General features: G+C 38.2%; 1 protein-coding gene across 9 annotated transcripts in view; it reads right to left on the bottom strand.

The window, feature by feature from the left end:
• LOC120784204 (neurocalcin-delta A) overlaps nucleotides 1–21,134 on the bottom strand; it is a 72,940-nt gene that overhangs the window by 34,906 nt on the left and 16,900 nt on the right. For 2 of the 9 annotated variants that reach the window (XM_040117782.1, XM_040117789.1), the window contains one exon: nucleotides 17,224–17,288. The exons of 6 other annotated variants lie outside the window; for them this stretch is intronic. The gene's annotated coding sequence lies outside the window, so the exon portion shown is untranslated. Of the gene's footprint in view, nucleotides 1–3,066; nucleotides 3,304–17,223; nucleotides 17,289–21,134 lie in introns of those variants that run through there. One more of the 9 variants, XM_040117784.1, reaches the window with a different exon arrangement.

Below are 21,134 nucleotides of genomic sequence, written 5' to 3'. Positions count from 1 at the left end.
ACTCCAAGGCGTCAGGCAGTTTACCACCATTTTTTAAACCAAATTTTTGGGCATTTTACCTTTATCTGATAGTGACGATAAAGATACAGACAGGAAATAAGTAAAGAGAAAGAGGGAATGACGTGTAACACTGGGACTCAGCAAAAATCAAACATGTCATGTTGCAGTTATATAGTGTGTGTTTGAACTATTACGCCACCAAAAGCAGATAATAACCATGTTTAACCGTGTTATTTGTTTTTTAAACAATCGCACACAATGTGGTTTTGCCCTTTTTGTATAATCGGTGCCAAAGTTGCATATGGTTAAATCACCTGCAGCCCTGCCAACTGTGTTGCTTAATTGGTGCCGAAACTTTATATAGACCCATTTTTTATGCAGCAAGATGAAAGCAGTTGCGAACACTGTTAGCTAAGGCTACAGGAAGCTGTAGCTGCTTCACATTTCTAGACTTACGGTGGTTGGTCAGTGGAAAACTTGAACTCTGTACCAGTGACAGGAAGTGTTATGTTTTCATATGATTTCACTTTATGTTTTCATGTTGAAAAATACAAACAATATAAGTAAAGCAGTTTGGCTATCTTCAGACAGAGCATCTGATCCAGAGATAGGCCCAACCCCAGAGAATAAAGCTGACCCTATGTGTGTTCTGCATAAGTGAAAGCTGGAGATGAAAATGAAGTATCATGGAAACCATCTCGCCCCGCTCAGTCATCCCGTTACCTATGTTCTAATTTGTGTGTGTGTGTGTTTGTGTGTGTGTTGAGCTGGGTGAAATGATAGAGTCAGTTTGAAATATCAAATAAAACATTTACAGGACAGATTCTCGTAACCTGTTCAATGCTTAAATCAAACACTACTGTGTGTGTGTGTAACTTCGCCTCAGTGTTTTAGATTTTTAACATCTTCTAAGAGTAAAGATAGCTTCAAACACAGGTTTGGCATCACATACATATTTCATCTAAATAACAGTACATTCATATAACCCTTTTTGACATTTTGACATAAAAATCAATGTGCATTTGTGTCAATACAGCACCAATATAAAAGCTAAAATACCATACGTGATCATCTATAGCTGCCACCTCTTTCACTTTATGATTTCAGTCACTAAAGCTTTCTCAATACTAAACTTTTACCTTGCAAGGTTATAGAATTGTAAAAAAAATGTGTGCTCATTTAGACTGTTATTATATTTGTTCACCTCTTGAACACTGTCATCTGTAAAATTCTCACTGGAAAATATTCAACAACACAAACATGCCCTGAGACAATCCACTGCTGCAGGATGTAAGATAAAGCTACTGGCTCGATGCTAGAGGTGTGTTTGGCAGTGGCTCTTTTGTCAGAGTAAGTGCTGCCAATATACCCAGTTTATAACACAGACATACCATGCAAACACACAAAAATTAGATAACTGTATGCTTGTGCATGAGCACAAAGTAAATATTAGGAAACGGACATGAAAACAAAAATAGGACATGACATTAGTCTACTGTCTCTTGACTCAAAATGGCTTCTTGTGGTATTCATGCAGCTCATTTCACAACAGGAAGACACCTCTGAATGATGCACCCTCAGGCTTACAGGATATTTGAAACTGCTTAACACGAACAATTAACACAGGAGCAAGACTAATATGTGCTTAAACTGTAGTTTGCAACAACTATTAAATGTCAAAATTCATATAACTTTCAGTCTGCTTCTGAGGTCACTCCTTAAACTCTACTGTATATTTGCCTGATCTTTACCTAACCTAATGCTATTCACTGATAAAAAAAAAAAAATACTTGTATTGAAATAAACTATGTAAGGTAAAGCACAAAAACCTCTCTTCAAAAACCAAACCGTTAATCCAATCTAATCAGCAGAGCAAATTGCTAATTTGTGTCCTACAGTAATCTTCTAGACAGTGCTGACCAGCATTTCATAAGATGAAGTCAGTAGATATCTGCAAATACGATACTTAAGATACAGTGCAAAGACCTGTTACATGCTCTTTGCTGGTCTCCACTTTGTGAAGTTGGAGGAGGGAGGCACTGCTGAAGAGGGAATGAGAGGAAGAGAAAGTCTCACAGCAGATGAGTTCTTGAGACGTAGGGAGAGAGGGAGGAAGACAGAATGAGAAAGTGTGGAGTACTGAAGAGAGATTCAAACCACTTGTTCTCCACATTTCCCTTTCTTCCCACCCTATCTGGGCTAAATGTGGGCTGGCAAGCCTTTGTTTGAGGCATGCAGGGAGTTGGGGGTGTATGCGAGGGTGATTGGAGGAGGGGGGGGGGTTCCCTTCAAGCTTGGCACTTGTCAGGAAAATTCCTAAAAAATATATAAATTATAAAAAATGCCCTTATCTGATCCCATTATTGAATTTCTTTAGAGAGAGAGAGAGAAATAAAAAAAAAGAATCAAAACTGACCTTAGACTATCGGAGTTACATTTTTGCAGCACATACCTCAAAGGCTTTCCCATCCCCTCTGATGGAGGCAGGTGGCAGCTGCTCTGCCCCTCTCCCTGCCTCTGACACTCTGCCAGACAGAGCAGGCAGCTCCAGCCCACACTACTGCCTCTAACATTAGCAACGCTTTCGGAGGTAAAGCCATGTGGAGCTGCCCATCACTTCCAGCTACACAACACATAACACGCTCAGCCCCCACAGTGATCACACTATCCTTCCCCACTCCCTTCTATCATCACTCATTTCCTGCAGGGGGTTTGAAAACAGATCTGGCTGTGTTTGCTGGGAAAGAAAGCAGCTAGTCTTCCTCACAACCTGATCAATGATCTCCCTTGAGAGCTCAGACATTGAACTACAATTCTGCAGTTATTTGACTCTAAAGTTTATCTAAATGATTAAAGGGTGACAAAAAGACATTAACAAAGCCTCTTTCACTCTCTGTCTGAGAATTATTCTAAAAGACAACTTCCCTTCTGCAAGAATGGGACTCAGATGCACGGGCTAAAAGGTGTCCGTTATCCAGCTTTAACTTGCTACACTCTCTTCTGGAAACAACCACTGGCTTCTAAGGAACACAATATTCACACAAAGAGAAAACACAGGAACCTTACCTCACTTTACAGCAACGTACAAGCCGTTCAGAAGTCCATCACCCAGTACTTTCTCCCTAGACTAAGTTTGTGGCAGCAACAGCTCTAGAAGAAGCAACAGGCGAGAATAAAGGAGTGCACCAGAAGGAAACAAAGATGAGAGCAAGAGAGAAGGAGATAGAGCAGCGGAGGGGGAAAGGAGAAGAATGAATGACTGAGACAGAGCTAACGGAGACGGACAGACTCTCAGAGACTCCTAGTTTGAGCAGGGAGGTTTGTTAAAAGCCCACAAACTAACTCGCTCCTCTGCCTGCCTGCCTCTCCAGCTTGACGTCAGAGTGGTCACATGACCTCAGTCTGGTGTGGAGGGGAAATGAAAGGGGAGGGGAGACAGTGAGACAGAAGGAGAGAAAGAGAGAGACGGAGAAGCCTGCGTTGCCATGGTAACAGGCCCACTGCACCGCAATGATTTCAATAGGTCATTTGACACACATAGATTCTTACACACAGCGAAGCTGCTAAACGCCAAGCTCAGCGCTGCACAGACAGACCAATCTAGACAACATGAACAGAGTGAATGAGCTTGAGAAAAAAAGAGAATTAGAAACTGATACAAAAAGGTTCAAGTTTCATATTTTTTTTCCAGTTCTCAGAAACAGATACAATCCAAAAAGGAATGTGCACCAGAAAAACTGCACTTTTGAACTTCCCTGAACCAAAATAAGCATGTTCTGCTTTTTACACAGGTTTTTTTTACAAGTTTGTTTTTACTACAATTTTTGACCTTTTTAATGGAGAAGTATGTATAGAAAGGATAGATTTTACTGTATCAAGGCTTTTCACAGTTTAATTTTAGCAGATTAGATTGAAATTATTTATTTATTAATATTCCATATATTTGCCATGATTTTGTTCTAAAGACAGACGGTCTCGTGTATCTGGCAAAATGAAAACATGACTTTGGTTATTAGAAATGGACATTCCCCCTGTGTCCCCACTATGAAGTCCCCAAGAATCCATGACTCCTATTGGATTCAAGTGATTAATTCAACAAGACTAACAAAAGAACAATATCTGCACAAAGGAATATGGAGAAAAAATAAATAAGAAACTAAATCAGTTTCATTACTTTAGGGAAGAGGGGAATACAGTAGCTCCAGTTTCAACTACTTCAAAAAAATTCATTTATATAATACTGCGAGACAAGCTGAAGAAGCAAACCGCAACACAAAGATTAGGTTTCAAGTATAACACTATGATTAACAGCCAATCAGCAATAACTATTGAATCAACAATGGTGACAATTAACAGTGGGAATATGGGTATGATTACAACATCACATCTCATTAGCAGAGTAGAAATTAAATTGACGTATTGTTGTCACTGTCGGAGTTAATGAGGCGCATTAGCCTGACTCTTTCAGGTGGCAGTGTTTGGCAGAAAGATGTCAGTAACTTCTGTCTTCATGTAGCAACAGAGTACCACTCAGGTGGCTTCTACGGTACATAAAAAAAACAAACAATATTATAACTGATAATATGATTCTTTTATATACACAATATGACCGAACCTTGTCATTAATTTCCCTTTCCGCAACCAAAATATTCTGTGTTCGAAAACTTACTAGATGTTTATACTCTATAGAAGGATGAGAACATAAGAAGAACATGAAGGTCTGTCTGAAATGTCCAATGCACTTTAAATGTAACAGTTAATATTTTGAGATTCATTGTGGTCATAAAGTTAATTTCTGTTTTCTTTGTTTGTGTAAAACAATGTCTTTTATGGTCTTAATTGTTGCAGGTTAGCTGCAAATATTACTTGATTAGTCAATTATAAAATTAATCAGCAATTATTTTGACAATTAATTGTTTGTCATTGTCCAAGCAAAAATGCCAAAAATGTGATGGCTCCAGGTTCTTAAATGTGAGACTTTGCTGCTTTTCTTGACCTGACATTATACTAACTTGGACTTGAATTGATCTTTGAGTTTGGACTGTTTATCTGACAAAACAAGACTTTTCAGACTTGGAGTCTTGGAAACTTGGATCGACATTTTTCACTGTTTTCTAGACCGATTAATTGAGAAAATAATTGGCAGATTAATCGAAAATTCAAATGATTGTCAGTTGCAGCCTTACATGCATATGTGTGTATTTATAAGCAGCTCACTGTATTCAGAATTTTAACATTTTTACATACTGGTCTATTGAAGTATCACTTCAACTCCACTTCCAAAATGCTCTGTGCATTGTGTCAAGTTTATCTGGGGAGGGGCAAAGAGACAAAGACTGAGGGTGTGCAGTGTGGGATGAAAAAAACTATTTCAGGGCAAACTAAAGACCCTCCTTATCCCATCCTCCACCAAGCTGCGAGTATGAACAGCTATGGTCTGATTACATTCATTTGGATAGCATCTGCGGCCCTGTTGAATGGAGTGCTGTGGGGCCCAGAGCAGGGTTGCGAGTGTGGAGGGTGTGGCTGAGGTCAGCCAACTGACCCCCCCCCCCCGGGACTACTGTGAGTAAGGGTATGTATGACTGAGAAAGAGGCACATGGGCAGAGACAAAAGATGAAATGCCACAGAAGGCAGAGAGAATTGAAAGAATTCACGGAGCAGTAATTTAATAAAGCCTGCAGCTAGGATAAATATGACTGTAAACATCCTGCTGAAGAAAAAGCATGAGACAAGAGTGAAAGCCATCAGGATAGAGAAGAGCACAGCACAAAGAGCTCAGATGATGTAAGAAACTGAAATGAGAGTCTGACTGTAAGGGGGGAAAACTGGTAGAGGGACAAATTAGTTAGATCAAAGCCTGAGTCCTAGGATTAGTGGGCTGACTGGTGATGCCTGTGCTGATTCAGGTGAATACATGGTCTTTCACAATAAGTTTTAGAGATGCAGTGTCTACCATGTTAAAAAAAACAAAACAAGTTCTATATACTGTTTTATATGAGCTGCCTTTGAAGATAGGATGAGACGCTGGTCATCATAATGAGGGGCTGGGGAATGATAAAGGCAAAGTATTAGCTGATATGGTAACACTCAATCAATGCACTGCATGTCTGACATTTTCACCCCCTCCCCCAGCATACTTTGCCCTATCACTGTGGAAAGTGGGAAAGCCTGTAGATTTTCAATTTCAATTTTGGAAAAATAGAAAAGATTTGGTACTGTCGACCACCTTATCTGACTTTTTAAAAAGGTTCTTTTCAATGCTTTTAGGCTCTATGAGCAGCACCTCTGTAGAAGCATGTAACCAGGCTGTGCGTGTGTGTGTGTTAGGATGTAGGGTGGGTAACAGGCACTAGAGGGAATTCCTTCCTCCAGAAGGCTCAGGAAGCAACAGCATGGGCGGAAGAGAAAACAACTTCTCTTTCCAAGGCAGACCCTTCAGAAGTTGTTCCTTTGGAAAAGGAAACGCACTGTGTCAACGTTAGAAACTCACTTCTAAATAACTCCATTATTGTCTGCTGGATGTTACTAAAGTCAACTCAGAGTAAAAAAAATCTGAATGTATGAAACAACAGACTTAAACTCACAAATTCCAAGAATTGTAAATTAATCCAAAACAAGCAATTCTGGGCAATGACGAATGTATGCTTATGGTTTTACGTGTTTTTGTAAGTGTGAATTATTATTGGTTAGTGAAACACTGAACCTGAAGGTTGGACCTGTTTTAGTAAGCTGTCATGTTAATCTCAGCAGCTGGACTGGAGGTATTAGATAAGAAGGTGGGAAGGCCCACAGCTGTTAACAAGGTTTGAATGTCTTATCTAACAAATCAAGGAATGCATATCAGGAACACATACACACAGTGATTCCCATACAGTTTTTGAAATTAATAGGTGGTGCTGGTGTTCCACCATTTTACTCAATTAATTTAGAGCAAAATGTTGAGAAAAACATTTGTAAATGCTTCTATCACAGGCTTAGCTTAGTAGCTACAAAGGTGTATTTTTGTGTTCCAAGAAATATAAGGAACAGGGCTCTATAGACAATCCTGTGGACAATATGTAAATGGAGTCTCTGGAACATTTGATCTGGGCTGTAATTTTGAAATTGAAACATCCCTGAAATGCTAAATTTACTGGAAATTATCCACTTGATTTGACTAACTCACATTACTGAAGCCTCATATAAGCTTCAGATAAACTGTTGAATACACTTTTTGAAAGAACAAGGACTTTGAATTTTGTTCCCCATTACTTACATTGAAACAACTTTAGCAAGGGATATTTTAATGGTCAGTAGGAACAGGAGGAATGATTACAGCACCTCTGGGGACCTGACTATTGTTTTAAGACAGAATTTCAAAAAACTGAACCTATAAGTTCTCAAAGAAGACAATACTGCTTTGGGGAAAGATGATTTGGCCCTTATCTGCTGATATACTTTTAATCAACTAGGTACACACCCAAAAAATTGTGTGGACAATGCCACATGAATCACAGCTGCTACAAGTAAATAACAAGCCTAAAGTTACACTTTCTTCTACTAGTAGCATAAAAGCAGTGGATGTCATTACAGCTCCAACTAACACCTCTGAAAAAGACTATGTGTAAAATCATGTTGCCTGAATGGAGACCATTAGTGGGTAATACCTCCATTAAATGTTTGCATCTCTTCCGTTTCCTGTGTAAATCCCTTTCCACACACTAAACACTTTGTAGATATCAACACAGAAGCACATGTGCATCAAGTGACAGTTCTAAGGCTTCCAGTATCTTACTGTTTCTGTGGATTAATACAAACGGACCACTGTGTTTAAACACAAAGTAAGATGATCTATACTCACCCCATCAGCCTTTTGAAAATAGAAAATGTTGCTGAATTGCCACTGTGAAATGTTATAAAGCAGGCTTATCATTGGTCACAATTCGAACAGTTAGTACAATTTATCCTCTCATCCACCCACCAACACCAATGTCTATTCTTACTGGTATTCTCAGAAAGCTGCTCTGTAAAAACAAAACTAACAGCTCAGGTTAACAAACAGGTTTTGACAAGTCAATGCTTCTGCTGAAGTTCTGGTGTGTTGGTCAACAAGTGCTGATGTAGGTGTCTGATACATTGTTGCTCCACCCTTGTGATGAACTGTTTGGAGCACAGAGCTTTACTTTCAGCACCGGACAGATAAAGCATGTGGGGACTACAACGACGATTAGAATGTGGTGTTGCACAATTACACGTGTCGTCTTTCCATGTAATTGCCAATTACAACACATACAGGAATCAGCAGAAATGTAGACAGCAGACAAGGAAGTGAATTCATGTCCCACTCATAATATGGTTATGAATGTAATGATGCACTGTCCTAAAAGGGGGAGGGAGGGAGGAGGAGAGAGAGAGGGAAACGGACACCCACATATACCCCCCCACCATAACCAGACATGTAAATGTGAAACCATGCATAAACTTAAATACTGTAGGAGACCCTCTATAAAGAAGCTGCACTGTGCGACACTACTCCACTATACTTTTTTTTCTTCTTTTTTTTCCTCCAAAACAGCACTACTCCACTAACAGTTTAACTCTGATGGTACATACTTATCCATCCTACAGCAGTTGTAGTTAGAGAGTCTCTTACAAACAGCAGTTGTTCTCATCGCTTTACATGTACAGTAGGTTAATTCACAGCTCACTGAAATGACTAGACAAGATTGTTTCAGAACAAATCTCCTCATTTGTTACATAACTGCAGTGCATGGGATGGGTGAGCCAATGCAAATCGCTTAGCTGGCTAATCCAATGTTCTACACCGCTTGACAAAACAAAAGCATCTTAAAGGTCTGTGTTCTTGTGTAAAAAGAATGTGATAATGTACATTAATTCAAGAAAAAAAAAATTAAAGGAAACAACCATTTGTCAATTAAGTGGGCAATTATTTGTCACAGGAATACATGTCATTGAATACTCACATTTTTTAAGATGAAATAGCAGCACATTCTACAGAGATGCACTGAATTAACAGTAGAAGTGGTATTAAAATAAGGACTGTGATGGGAAATTACACAATACAGTATGCATTTAAGATGGTGCTATTGTATTAAAACCTTGTGTAAATTTAGTGAAAGTTTGATTAAGTGTGCATTTCCAAGTATATTTTTAGTACTTCTCACTCAAATATTGTATGAATTAGATCTTTTAATCCAAATCTAGGAATAGAATCTTTACTACAGTCATCAACCAAAATGAGGTCTGCCCACAGAGAGGAAATTCATCTTCCTAAACCACTACAATCAGATTTTTATCAAACAGATCAGTAGAGGATATGTGATCTGTGATGGTACAGTAAGATAATGTAAAGACCACTTGAATGAGGGCATGAGATGAAGAAAATCATGAGTTATTGGATGACTCACCAAGACAGAGGAGGTGAAGGAAGGTCAGCTGACAGACACACTTTCAAACTACTACGCATGCATGCATGCTCCCGCACTCACATATATTGCATTTTATCATAAATGTTTTTTCTCTTCTTTTTTGTTGTGCCCACCACTTTGTTTTCTGAAATGCTAGGCTTACATTGTGAAACCTTATACAACCCGCTTTGGCAGGTTTGTAGCCTTATACAACCTGATTTGGGAGGTTGTATAAGGGTTGTATGCCTTATACAACGTCCTTTGGCTAAAAACAACCTGCGAAGGCTAAAAAGAAAGGGTCAGCAAGTGCTATGCCAACATGTTCTATGCCTACTACTACTACGGGATAATACATAATGCTTCAGTAAATTTATAAATGTGTTTAGTTGTTACATTGTTTTACAAACTTAGGAAAGCAATGTTTAAGTCAAGCCTGATGTTGCCTTACACATACAAGAATGATACCCAGTCTCTTCCACACAGTGATTCATACAGCATTTTAATTAAACACTGGTATTTGATCGGTACTCGCTATCGGCCGATACCCAAAGTCCAGGTACCGGTATCTGTATTAGGACTGAGAAAGTCTGATCAGTGCATCCACACAATCACCTGCCCTGCTCTTTAAATATCCGCATCAGCCACTGAAAAGCCCATATTGGTTGACGACTACGCTAGCTTACTCTTCATGTTATTATAGTTACACTAGCAGTATGTATGAAAATCCTGCTCTTTCCTCAAAATATACCAGACACTGGATATATAGCCAGATAAGCTACATCATTGAAAAAAACTCAGACATGAATGCAGTGTAAACAGGTAGTAAACTCCTGACAAATTGTGCCAATACAAGATTTATCAGTTTGACTGATCAGTCACAGAGGATCACAAAAAGAGATTCCTCTGAGATTGACAGTTTCTTTGCTCTGGATAAATTATATACCACAAGCCTGGTCTCATTAATTGTCATTTTAACATCTAATTTGACTAAATAGAAAACTAAAAAATGCCCTTAGTAGAGAACAGACCTCCACCAAGGAGGTGTATTGAGTCATTTTGTGTTAAGTTTATTTTAGTGCACTACTGTTGAGTAATAATAATCATGGGTTTGAGCTTCATCACCTTTAAGTGCTATAAATAACATTATTTACAGGTAATGTTGGTTATGTTTATTATTTTCATGCTCGATAAAATTGTAGTTTAAGTGTTTTTGAGTATTTTCTTGATCGTTTTTTTTCATACATTTAAGTATGTTATTGACAATGAATTAGTACATTTATAAAATAATAATTGGATTATTGTGAACAATCAGATCAAGGTTATAGTCTTATTAAAGCTTTTACATGGTATGCAGTGATCTGACCTGACCTACACTTGAGTTTGTGATTTCTTTGATAGTTAACTTTATATCTGCAACCAGATATCACTTATTAAACACCGTTTAATAAAACTCCGCACACCTCCTTTGTGGAGGTCTGCCCTCTACTGAGTGCATTTTCTAGAAATAATTATTGACAAAAATGTACAGCCATGATTACCATTACCAGTATTGACTGAGTATAAACGGAACATTTGTAACTGGTGTTGTTGACCTGCATACATTTAAACTCCTGATTTTTAGCAGCTTCCAGGTTATAGTAAAGTTAACTTTATTAATGGGAATGTCGCATTTATCATTGCCCTTAATTGCCTCGTCACACTCCGATGGTGGCTTCACGCTTTTTGACTTATATTTGAGGGTATGGACATGATATAATCACGTTATCCATCACATTCGCTAATCTGTTGCTCTTTGAATATTTTGAAGAGGTCGGCATGTCTGTTGGCGAGATGCTTTGCCAAGTTGGAATTGTTGGTTCCCTTGGTCTTCATAAGTTTAAAACATCTGTTACGGACGGGCTTCGTGGTGTCTACGGACTTGTCCTGACTGTTTGCTATGAAAGCGAAATAACGCTGTCTGCCTTGTCGACAATCGTGGATGTTTGGCAAGAACACTTGTATTTGCAGCCATGCCTCATTGTTTCTTTACCATGAAATCTGAGATGCATATGCATATGAAAGAAAAAAAAAAAAAAAAAAAAAAAGGTTGACGCAACTCATAGGAAATACGGCTCTTATTAAAACACTGTCATTCTTAAAGTATTAATTAAATGGGGTATTTACTGTTTTTAATGGCAGGATATTGTGATACTTTTAGTATCAGTATACTGTACTGTGTGACACTAGGTGTGACCAGAAGGGCTAACCACATTGGAATGAGTGAACACTCCTAAGTTGGAATAAGGTGTGTTTTTCCTGTTCTGGCTGGATATCCGCACTGATCTCACAATTTGACTCAATTTCGATTCACATAGTCCAGAATAGATTTATTTCGATTCGATTCAATAACTCATGGATCAGTTACATCAGATAAATACCATTGTTGCATAAGGCGCATCTCAGAATTTATCTCGGAAACTTAAATTTCGTGTACATTCAACAAGTGAGCAACATTGTTGTTTCCTTGAATCTAAAATTGTGTGAAGTTCACATTGTAGGATAAATTGTAAACACATTCCTTGTTTTAAAACTGTGGACCAAGGAGTTATTTTCCCTGGCAAATGCAAAACGACTAAAACATGATACATCTATATTTTTTAGGCCCACATGTGCAACAGTTGAGCAAGAATAATGAAAACCCACACCAATTATCAGGGGATCATCATTATGTCCATTTTAGAAAAATAAATGCTATCCCATACAGCTATGCATGGTATGTCAGTGGCTGATTCTTCATATAAGCACAGCACATCCGCTTTAAAGATCACTTTGAGCGCAGTCAGGGCAGAAACTGAAAGTCTGCTCACTAATTCATCTGCAGTGTTTGTGTTGACATGACATCAGTCTGATATCTGCAGACAGCTGCTAGCTGATGTTAGCTACCTGGAACAGACTCAATACAGTAGAATCCACACACTGTTGAGTCGACTTCCACGGCCTGACATCTCGTAGCCAGAGATAATATCTCTTCAACAAACACAAACAGAGGGCTCAGATCAGTGTGTAGAGACTTTTTTCAGTCTGTCCCTCTCATAGATGAAATCTCTAGATTCGCTACGAGATAGCCAGAGTCAGCTAACCAAACTGAATCACAGCAATCCTGTAAATTGTAGCGCGTCCACATAGAATGTAACTGTTTGTGTTATAGTTTACGGGACTGTTGTGCCTTGAAGGGGCTCATATAAGTAGCAGTCATCTGTGTTACTTTTTAACTTCAACTAACCTTTTTGTGAATGTTGTAATAACTCAATTTCCACAAAGTAGACATTTTATAAATCAAGCAACCCTAAATGAACCACGTATAATAAGCAACCACTGCCTACTCGTAACATTTAGTGCCGATGTACATGTTTACTGAGTAAAGGCGCAACTTCAAAGTTTGATCTCTGGGTTTTTAAGAATCGATATTTGATCCCTCAAATAAAAATCATGATAATAGGAAAATCAATTTCTTTTTAAAAATCCAGCCCTAGTGCCAATCCATTTGGTAAATGTTGAGATATTTCAGACTGGATCAAAGTGGTGGACCATCTGACCCACAGACCTACAGACCAACATTGGCAGCATGACCGTGCTGATTTTATGCTGCAATTTCTGCAGAAAAGGTAAGGAAACAGGAAAAAATACTCAATTTGGTTGAGATGGTGAATAGAGAAACATGGGTGACAAGGACCCTGCAAACGCTACTCTACAGAGAACAGGAGGTGAGTGAACTTCATGTGACTGAGGTGAACTTTAGGTGAGCTGTGCAATGTAATGAACCTGATTATTAAATAATTCTCACAACTCACATTATCCCTGATCCAGAACTGCCATGATGGATCATCAACAATCCTGGATCACAACTACTGTTTTATCACTTTTTTTGGTAGTTTTGTTTACTATTCTCACACAGGTGATGCTGACAGTCCAAATTCCACTCATAAAAATCAAACATGTTAAAAATAATCTTACTGAGCTCTTGAACAAAAAGCAAACTCTCTCCTCATGAGTGTCTAAGCACCACCACGACTCTTTAATCTGTCTTGGCAGTCATAATAATTATATAACTGTGTATGACTCAACCTTTGATGTGTCTATATTTCTTCATAATCCAGAGTGGTGAGAAGAACATTATTTACAGAATGTATTTATTTAATCCAATTTATAGCAGGGGAGGCGGATTGTGAAAAAAACAGGAATTGGGGTTGAAAAAAAAAAAAAAAGGATTGTTATACAATCTGCAAAGTGTCTCAAGAGTTGCTAAGCAGTATTACAACCCACTCCATCCTTGGTGATTCAGGAACTATAAACAGAAGCCAGAGGAAAAGACTGACGGCCAGTTGGTCCCCTCTACTGTTCTTAATGACAGACAGAAGGCTGGATGCAGACTAAGGATTAACCATAGCCCACCTTCTCAGTCTCTCTCTTATCAGAGAGCAGCAGGTTGGGAGTCAGAGCGAGAAAAAGACATCACCACCTCCTCTATGAGTCATGCTCTGGTCCCTGGCTCACTATAACTGTTACACACATACAGACTCCCCACACGCATCAATAACGTTCATACAGAAATAGAGCAGTTGTCTCTGCATATCAATTACTGTCTGCTGGCATAGAATGGATGGACAGATGCAACTCGCCTATCAAATGTCAGACATAACCAGATTCATGGAGTAAGCTCAAAGCAGCAGCCATGGCACTTTTATTTTATCGGCCAGGCACTTCCTGTGAGTCACAAGTTTTTTCCAACTTTGGACAAATGAAGCTTAGCAAAAGTACAATCAAGAAGACTAACTTCATACTACTCTATTTATTCTCTCTCTCTCTCTGTTAAACAATTAGATTTTTAACCAGCATCAACGGCCCATTCCACTGACCTCATCAGAATTCTTGCTCCACATCACATCCATCCAGATTTTTAGCCATCGCTGTTCAGCCCTTCACCACCAACACCACCACCACCAGTGTCGAGACTCAATTGGGGAGATATCCCTGCACAGCTCATGGAATGACTACCCCTTTAAATGATGATGGCATGATGGGGTCTATTCTCCAAAGACTTCTCACACATTTCTTCAATTTTCTATTATGCACACTAAGTCAAATAAATTAAGTAAATGCTCTGAAAGCCTCTCACTATTAGTCTCTCCTGATTCCCATACTGTCACTTATTATGTTGAAATGAAAAAGGTGATATGAAGGTAGTGTGTTTCTGACCCTTTATTCGTCGGAAAGTACAATTGGATGACTTTACTGATAATCATTTTGATGGATACATCATATGGGATGTCCAGTATGTATAAGTTGTATATAATTATTTGAGCATTGTTATCACAGTGAGTAGGGCTGCCACCTTTATGCTGATGATCTGAATCACCAATTGAAAAGCCCCCAATTTCGATTTTTCATTTTGTCAGTCAATTGACACTAAGGCCATAATCTTGATGAGGGGTGTTAACGGATTTGGAAACCACTGGTATATACAATAGAGCAAATAAAAAAGTTTATTGTTCATATAAAAACAACACTTGTATAGCCATTAAAAAAAAGCTTATAAACTTTTATTTTATTAAATGAACCACGGAAGTATTATGTTGACATGCTTTGCTCAACAGAGACTGGTAAATTGCAATCCTATAATTAATCTATAACAATTGTGTAGTAATCTTGTAGCTATTATAGAAACCTGTTTTCATTTGTTCATATCCTCTTTAAACCTAGGTTTAACTATACATTGGCTGTAAATGCATGGTGACCCCTTTGAAAAATGGTAAATATGCGATTATCCCAGGTCACTGCATCAATCCAAAAAGAGTATTATAGTAACAGTCTACCATAGCGATTTCCCAGCATCTCTACCAGAGCATCTCATTAAAACCTAAAATAACCCTAGCAGCTTTAATGCTGTGAATCTGCTAAGAGGGAAAGGCTGTCAGAAAGGGTGAGGTAATCCTACTAAACATAACCTTAGCTATATCTGGTCTAAGGCCTGGAGGCCTTGCAAAAACATCTAAGCAGCAGGACTGGGGTCATATGCAAAACGTTTCAAATAAAAAAATACAAATACATATAGAGATAACAAAAAACAAATGGTGTTGAAAGACTGGAGAGAAATTATCTAAAAGGATCAATTTGCAAGGTGCAGCAGCTTACTGTTACCACAGTTGAACAATGAACATGTGATATGAAGAAAAAAAAAAAAGAACAAAAATGCAAAAACATATACACACAAGAAACTGAGTAAAATGATAAAGTAACTATTTGTCAGCCTCTCCATTCCTCAGTTACTATTTCAAACATGTAGGCTTAACCCCTAACCCTCAACCATAAAAGCTAGAGCCAGTTAGCAGTTAGCTTAGCTCAGAATAAAGATTGGAAGGCAAATACTAGCTTAAGATGTGCAATACTAAAAAGTAAAAACAAAAAATTGTGTTTTTATGGGGAGTTACACTAGCCAGCTAATTATTACCCTTGTTACATAGTTTCAGAACCAGACTGAGGGAAGTTCGCCTCTTTTAATAAAACTCTTAGATAAGTAGTTTTCATCTTCAAGTTTAAAGTTTTCACTGACAGCAAGTGACCTCAAGCGTGAGTGTGTGAGGCACAGTTGCAGTCAGCTCTTGTTATAAAGCAGTGGGCCTCTTAACTGTACAACCTACAGCTGTCCCTTAGTCTGAGAGCCCCGCCGGCCAATGTGTTTGTGTGTGTTTGTGTGTTTTTGTGTGTGTGTGTGTGTGTGTGTGTGTGTGTGTGTGTGTGTGTGTGTGTGCGTGTTAAAGTTAGCATACAGTATGTGTATTAAAGACCAAAGGATTTTCAGGCCATTTAATTTTATCTCTTTTAATTTTAGTAACACAAACGCACAATATTTGTCCCTGACTTCTGAACAAATGCGTGTGTTTGTGTGACTGTGTGTAATGGCCTGTGTTTGAAGGGATTCGAGGGCCTGGGAACTGTGTGGAAATCACATTGGGCTTCATCTGGCTCATCTCAGAGTCATGGGAAACAACAGTGACCAAAAACAACAGGGCTTGTGCACGATGCAGCTTGAACGCCCAACTTTTTACCGTTTAGACTGGACTAAATACACAACCTTCAGCCAGAGATAAAAGGAGAGAGCAGTGTGTCCTATAATGATCTATGGCTGTTTGGAAATATGAACAAAACTAGACTACCAATGGTTATGATGGTATCATTTCAACACTGACAAGTTAAGATAAAACTATTCAACAAGACATCATTAAACTCATGTTTGTCCCCATTGAGACAAATAATTTTTTTAGAGTTTTAACAAAACAAAATCTTATCATTTTAAAATATAATTAATGAAGTATTTAAGATCTCACCATTCCTAATATGAGAACTGAGTTACTTTAATATAATATTGAGAAAATAACTACATTAAAAAGTCCTAAACTTAGCAGATCAACATGGTGATCAGGAGTAAGTCGAAACATTCTCACTCTCACTCAGCACACTCTCTGGCGTAGTTTGGTATGTTATGATGTTATTCAAGTCACATCTTTTTATGTTATAAAATAATACATACTATACTGGTAAATTTGTAATATTGTAACGCAGTAAGAGGTTAGTACAAACACAACAAGTGAGCAGTGTGTCCCTCCCAACTGCCAAATGGTTTCTCCATCCACAGGAAAAAAACAAACAAAATAAAAACACACAATAAAGCTGTCAGTCTATCCAGGGTTACTTTCTGAAGACTACATCTCAGAATACATTGCGAGTTACAAGCCAGATGGATGAAAACACTGATTTAATTTTTTTTGAGCAAACCTTTAGCGATTTCGTCTACGATTGAAGGGTAATTTCTGCCTTTCAGACTGCACACCAAGTCAGATCTGTAAAAACAAAAAGGGAAATGTTTCAAATAGTTAACCAAGACTAAGAGGCTACAGCCAGTCTAATTCTGTAGCTTGTGAGGATGCATTTAAGTACAGCAGTACTACGAGCTAAATGTTAATGTCAGCATGTAAGGGTCAGGTCATGCTTGAAAAGAAATAATTTGGACAACTTATTGTCCAGGCATAATAATTTAAACGTGAGGATAACAGTGCACATTTTCAGACAGTTTCTGCTGGAAAGCATCCAGATAGCAATCATAGTGTTGCACTCAGCTGTACTTGTGAAAACTGACAGAAAAAAAGAGAACCAGACAAAGAACTTTAAACTTAAAAAACTGATGACAAACTGAATGATGGCACTAGATGAAAAGTCAGGGCCTTTGTGTAAGGCTGTATATTCATTTCTTAACTGTTTGTAGAGACATAGAGTGCATATAGCAACATGCTTCTTAGGGTTACCAACCTATTGACCAACACTGTCTTCCCTGCAGCCGTGCTGCTAGCATGGCTAAAAAGAAATTATCACATGAATTCAAGTTTTCCCAGTTACTGCACTTTTCATAGAGCAATAGCCTAATTATAGAAGATTTGCTGAAATTAACCATTTACCAGGGGAGAGAGTTGGAAAAATCCCACAGTTCAAATCTCATTTTAGGCAAAAACAGATGTTTCTAAAAATTCAGTAAGTACAGACCAGCTGAGTGAAATTTTTTCTAATGACACTGCTGTTTCAATACAACAAAACGACTACAGATTATGTGACTAGCGGACATTAAATTAGAGAGAATGTAGAGTGTATGTCAGTTGGGACGTTAAAAGTTCATGGTTAATAGTGCAGTTGGGTGAACTTGTCCAGTCACAGAACAAAAAAAAAAAACCAAAACATCATGGCGATAATATGCAATGGTCAGCGAATAGAGGCTGACAAATTGACCATGGTTCATCTATTCAAGAATGGAGGATTTCAGTTCATTATTCAGAATCAAAATCAACCATTCAATGTCTGCAGAATCATACTTTAATGGTAATGTGACCAGGGTGGTAACTTCTGTTGTTAATAAAGGCAGCGAGCCCGCTGCCTCTTTGGGAAGTCCCTCCCATTCCTCACTAGGGCCGCTATCTCGTTCATCTTATTGTCCAGTGGTCTTACATTGCCCATGATGACAAAAGGGAGATACGTCTTACGTCTACTCCTCTCAATCAGTTTCTGTTGTCTTGACCCAGCTCTCGTCACTTCTCTCTTCATTCCTACTCTGCATCCTCTGTGTGTCCTCCTGCTGAGTTCTGCAGGGATGTCCGTTGTTCTGGACGCCATGCCGGCCTGCTTCAACGGCTGCATTGCCCAATGATATCATTCAAAAAAGTAGCTGAATGAAAAAAGTATTTCCACTATGAAAAAAAAAAAAAAAACAGACCAGAACACTCTCTGCTAGCTTGTTTTAGAAAGGGCACAGATTAAATAAGTTATTAGTAAAAATTAAACAAGTATTACCAAAAAAAAAAAAAAAAAAAAAGTAAAAAGTTGGAAAAATTAAAAAAAAAAAACAAACAGGAGGAACTGTTACATGCTGCATACATGTTTGGCACATGCACACAAATTTTTATTGTGCTTTTTACCAAAGTGGTGGGTCATTTCATAATAATTATCCTCTATTCTTTTTAAATACCAAGCTACATGACCTGCTCTATGCAAGCATAAAATGTTTTTCTCAGTTATGATAATACAAGGCGATGCCATTAAAGCTTTTCCCTGTTGGCTGTCTGGAGGAGGGGAAAGTACGATGAAAGCTATCTTCAGTGTTGCGTTGGATGAGGAACAGAACTGCCCCTGAGGTTCCTGTCCTCTCACTTCCCCAAGCCCTCTCAAATAAGACAACTCCTCTTTCAGAGCACAGCTTGATAACCGCAAACTCTGCAGACAAACTGAGTGTTTGTGTGTGTGTAAGAGGGTGTTTGTGTGTGTTAGTGTAACAGCAGCATTATACAACCTTTTTGCTTACTTTTAATAGGGAAGAAAAATAATTTATAAGACATGCAGAAACACAGAATTTCTCTCAGACACACACACATACACACACCACACATTTTGTTATCAGTCAGCATAATTACAGAAGAATCAATCAATAATTTGTAAACATGGAGTTGTAAAATGTGAAAATGGATGAACAAAGCAGAGATCCAAATTAATGAATCTGTGTTGTCACCGATACTAAACTCATTAAAAGATTCCGGTGTTTGCCAGATGTGACAACATTAACATACAAGTCTAAAAAGCATGCTGGCATATGTCTGTATTTACAGTTAAGATATAAGTAGTTACAGCCTCAGGTAACCTTACACATAAAGGAATGACCCCAATTAGTTCCACGTAATGAGGTATACAGCAGAAGTTTACAGCAAATGCATCTAGAACTTGAACAATATGGACACATTTTATATCAATAACTTAATCTCCCCATATAAAAATGTGGAGATACTGTTTGGGCTAAGAATGTTAGTTTAAAGGAAGAGTTTGATATTTTGTTAAATATGTTGTTTGCTTTATTGTTGACTTAGCATAAAGACACAAAACAGAGGGAAACAGCTAGCCCACCTACAACCAAAGTGTAAAAACAATACGCCAATATGGTCTATATGTTAATGTGGTTGTACAGGGGATTATGTGCCAGATTATTTCTTGGCTGGGTGCAGTAACTTCCTGGAGACTCTGGAAACCTCATGGTGATGGCAGAATTCCTTGATACATTCGGAAAGAGCCAGGCTAGCTGTTTCCCTGTCTTTGTGCTAGTCTAAGCGGTTTCAAATGGTAGCTTCATATTTACTATATAGACACAAGGGTGGTATCAATCTTTTTAGTCTTGGGTAATTATGTTAGGGAGCTTCTTAATAAATATCTTACAACTGGCCTACTGGTATGGGAGCAAACATTCCTTTCGTCTCTTCAGTGACAAAACGGCTATTCTTCTGTAATAACTTTACTTCAGCACCAACCCAACACCAAGGAGTGAGAGAAGAAGATGAGGGATTGCTGGCTGAGAAAAAGTTAGGATTTGTGCTATTGAAAATAGCCAATCCATCAAAGTACATTCCAACAGCAATTCCCTCAATCAATTTATGCCTTCCAATAAAAGAGCATTATTTCCCCTGGTTCTATGAGAACTGGTTTGGCTCAAGGCAATTTTTATAGTCCCACAAGTGATAGCAGAACAACTTTTGTTTATGCACATTCATGCTCTCACTCTCACTGACACACAGAAACGTGAAGACACCACAGATTGTCCAGGGCTCAAGCATATTTCACACACCATTTGTGAAACTACACAAACACAAATGACATAGAAGTTGGCCTGACAGAAGACCGTATATGGATTGCAGCTTCTGGCTCAATTACAAAATTACTACATAACTTTGATGTTACACTACAGGAAAAAGGAGGAAAGAGCTGACACAAAACCAAAAATAGAAGAACTTGTGTAAAAAGCTATGACGGAGACCATGCCTTTGTTTCCAAGATATCGTATTCAATGCCATGACATTTTCTCAGTGCCATTTAAGCAGGCTCTGAAACAACTAAATAATATTAATGAGAGGCTATTATTCTAATCAGGCTGTAAACACTGCTGAAATTTATGACGTAGTCCATAGTGGTAGAGAATACCTGTAATAAAAATAAGTGAGCATATCCTGGTTGCAAGCACATTAAAAATGTTTTTTTAACCATCATAACATCGTGGCTTTTTAATTTCTTCCATTTTGTTTTTGTAAAGATAATATTTTCACTTCCTAAAAATCTCTGAGGGTGTGGTCAGCTCTCCTGTGGAGACATATTGTCTCAGGGTGGAA

Source organism: Xiphias gladius, chromosome 22 (assembly GCF_016859285.1).
Source record: "Xiphias gladius isolate SHS-SW01 ecotype Sanya breed wild chromosome 22, ASM1685928v1, whole genome shotgun sequence".
NCBI classification, from domain to species: Eukaryota; Metazoa; Chordata; class Actinopteri; order Istiophoriformes; family Xiphiidae; genus Xiphias; species Xiphias gladius.
Note: the sequence above shows the minus strand (reverse complement) of the source record. Positions and strands in the feature narration are given on the sequence as shown.